Source organism: Pseudophryne corroboree, chromosome 6 (assembly GCF_028390025.1).
Source record: "Pseudophryne corroboree isolate aPseCor3 chromosome 6, aPseCor3.hap2, whole genome shotgun sequence".
NCBI classification, from domain to species: domain Eukaryota; kingdom Metazoa; phylum Chordata; class Amphibia; order Anura; family Myobatrachidae; genus Pseudophryne; species Pseudophryne corroboree.
The window spans coordinates 647,941,239-647,944,804 of record NC_086449.1 but is presented as its reverse complement, the minus strand read 5'-3'; the positions used below and the strand labels follow the sequence as shown (position 1 = coordinate 647,944,804).

Here is a 3,566-nt window from a genome sequence, read left to right as displayed (position 1 = left end):
ATTTCGCGGCCGCGTTTTTAGTCCTAAGTTTCGTTTTTGTCACGCGTCCGTGATTGGTTGTATTCGTGATGGAGGAGTGTCTGTGCACATTACTATAAAACCGCCCCAAACACACCGCACCTCGTGGGTTTAGCTAGTGGAGAGGAGAGAGGAAGGTGTATTTGGAGTTGGTGAGTTTGGTGGAGTTTTTGGTGGATTTGGTGAGGAGTTTTGTGATTGTTGAGTGCTGTACTGTGTGTGTAAGTAGTCTTGTCATATTTGTTGTATTGTTTTTTCACAGTTTGTAAACTTTGTTGTCCTTGTTTTTTTTTTATAGTCTTTTGTCATTGTGAGTGAGTGAGCGTGTGTGTTGGCTGTGTGGTGTGTAGTAGTAGTAGTAGTGGAGGAGTGTGTTTTCTGTTTTTATTTTTCTGTGTTTTGTGTCGTTTGTCCTCATGTCTGACTCAGAGGTCAGTGTGGTGGAGGAGGTTAGTGAGAGGGAGGCGGTTAGTGAGGTGGAGGAGGTGAGTGAGGTGGAGGGGGTTAGTGAGAGGGAGGAGGTTAGTGAGGAGGAGGGGGTGCCTGTTGCTGCATTCTCCAGTGAGAGTGATGGTGCTGTGGCTCCGCAGCCACGCACCACTACCAAGACTGGCAGGAATACTAAGTTCAGCTATGCTGAAAACATGGCGTTGGTGCGTGAGCTCATGAAGCACCATCGGCAATTGTTTGGGCAGGATGCTGCCAAGGTGTCCTCCCGCAGGAAGTCTGTTCTGTGGGGGAAAGTAATAGTGGCAGTAAATAGTGAGGGTGTGGTGAGGCGGACTGAGGACACGTGTCGCAAGAGGTTCTACGACATAAAGCGCCGTGTCAAGGCCAAGATGGCCAAAGAGGCTAAATCAGCCCGCAAAACTGGGGGTGGCCCCCCTTTCCGGGCAACCTATCGTGACTGGGAGGAGCCTGTGCGGGCACTGATTCCTGCAGAAGTGGTGTCTGCAACTCATGTCCGGGATTCGGACCGACCCACGCAGGATGGTGAGTTTGAAATTTATAAATTATATTGTAAAGATTGAAAAATGATAATGCTGCAAAAAGAATTTTTTTTAAAAGTATGCATACATTGTGTTGGTCATGTATTGCAGGCCTGTGCACCCTTAAGCTGTTTTTGTGTTTTGAAAATGCATTTCCCATCATGCCTTGGCTGTATATTTTTAAATTTTTAATGCAAAATCAGGTGCAGTGCATGCTGGTATGTGTAGTTCCAAAAATTAATATGAGATATTGCTTGGCCATAGCTGTTGTATCTAATAGCAGCTTGTTATGATTTGTGTGTGTGTTTTTAATTTGTTTTTTTTATAATCATTTTTTTCCAGTTTGGTTCAAGTTGCAAGTAATCAATCTCTGCAATATCTGACACATAATTCATCAATGTTACTGATTTATTTTGTGCAACACCATGTTCATTTTTAGATACATCACAAATTAAGGAATCACGAAGATCTTAAGCAGAAATTAGTTTACTTTACAATACGTACAAGATGGTTACAGTACACTAAGGCTTTGCAGTTAGCATTTTTTTACAAAGTATGGTCATAATGTTTTTTCAACTTTTTCAACAGTCCGACAGACCAGCCGGCCAGACAGGCCACAGACAACTCATGATGATGCTGGGATTGCAGGTCAGAATTCACTGTAGTCACATATTCTGCAAACACATAGAAGTACAAAATATTAATGTTTATATATTCTCATAGGTTCAGCTTCTGTAAGCCGCCCTCCTCTAAGGCGCCCATCACAGGGCTCGGGTCACTTACCCAGGAGGCCAAGTAAGACACGGCGTCTTGTCTCCGAATCTGCGGCTCCATCTTCCCCACCCAGGCGGCGCATTTCTGCAGTCTCACCCCAGCCACCACAGGCACTATTGGCTAGTCCACAGAGTGATGAGCCACGATCACCTCAGTTATCTGGTGAGTCAAAACATACACTAAACACATAGAAAATAATCTACACAGTACAGTTACTATGATGTGAGTTGTAGATGAGATGACATGTTTGCCATAATAACCAATGTGATTTTACGTCTTAAATTTTTTAAGGTGCAAATGCTGAAATTTTCTATGTCTTAGTGGTTGCTATGGGCAACATCACATTTAAAATTGAACACCCATCTTAATAAATTTAGACCACACACGTGCGCATAAAAATAACACCACATTACTGACCGAACTCAATCCACCACCACCCCCTCCACACCATTATAGTGTTCACACACCTCCCCTGTCCTGTATGTAGACTGCTTACTTGCTCCGCTCCTCTGGACCATCCAGGTAAGCAGTCTATATCCTGGACAGGGGAGGTGACAGAACACTGTAATGCTGTGGAGGGGAGGTAGTTAGGTGAGGATTCCGCAAGTCAGTCTATGTGCACGCCTGTGATGGTATATATGTGTTTGTAAACCAAAGAAATTTTAATTTTAAAAACACAACTCAAAAGACAAAAAGAATGGAGTATTATTAATTTAGAAATGTTTAGAACTAGCAAATATATTATTTGTAAAGTAAACAGTGCATGTTGGCCACCCCATACAGAGCCAAGCTTGATGGCCGACGTGGACCAGCAGGGACAAGACCAACAGGCAACATACAACCTAACACCTGTTGGCCCGAGCCAGCCATTACAGCCGCAGGATATCCCCCAAGCCTCCATGAGTCCACAACTGGTCCAAGCTCCACCCCAGCCACAAATTCCAGATGACTTTTGGTCCAGTTGGACAAGCCAACAGACCCAAAGCAATGCCAGCCTGACCGCCCATACCCAACACCTTGCCAGTCTGCCCCATCATCTACCGCGCATTAGTCGCAACTCGGGCAGACTGATTGTCCAAGTAGGCCGAATCGCAACATCTATGGAGCAAATACGGGCAGACAACAACCAAATGCTGGCTCATTTGACGCGCATCATTGATGAGCAACAGCACCAGCACCAAACACTCATACAACTGATACAACACAACCAGGTTGTGAATGAATCATTATCCCGGATTGTAGCCAGCCACACTGCAACCAACACACAACTGAATGCCAGCATCAATAATTTAAGCAACAACATATCATTGATGGCAGCACAACAAGTGAGCTCCAGCTCTGGAACCACGACCCCTAGCCAAACGCCAGTAACCTCCCCTGTTCGGCGATCCTCCCGAGCATGTGCCAGTGAGCCAGCACAAAGCACAGCACCCAGCACACACAAGCGCAAAAAATAAAACAAACCAAACATTTGTGTAACTCAATAAAAAAAATTTCAGGGAAATCACACAACTTCCAGTGTCCGTGTCAAACATTGTAGAAGCTGCTATGTATGTATGTCTGTTTTTCAGGGGTAATGAATGACAATGTATTCATAACAAAAAATAACTACAATGTACACACCACTATAAACAACAAACAGTAAGTAACAAAACACACAATTGTTTGTATTGCAAAGTGTTTAGTCAAGGATAATTACATCCAACAAAAACTTACCAGTAAAATACCGATGAATCACTTCTTGCCTTACCTGCCTCCCTACATCTGTACTCACACTGTCACCAG

At 44.1% G+C, this 3,566-nt stretch overlaps 1 long non-coding RNA gene across 1 annotated transcript; it reads left to right on the top strand.

Moving 5' to 3' along the window:
• The first annotated feature begins 595 nt into the window (after nucleotides 1-595).
• On the top strand, nucleotides 596-3,275 carry LOC134935549 (uncharacterized). The gene is made up of 3 exons (XR_010180240.1): nucleotides 596-1,655; nucleotides 1,731-1,943; nucleotides 2,565-3,275. It is a non-coding gene; the product is annotated as an uncharacterized LOC134935549 (long non-coding RNA).
• Nucleotides 3,276-3,566: the final 291 nt, after the last annotated feature.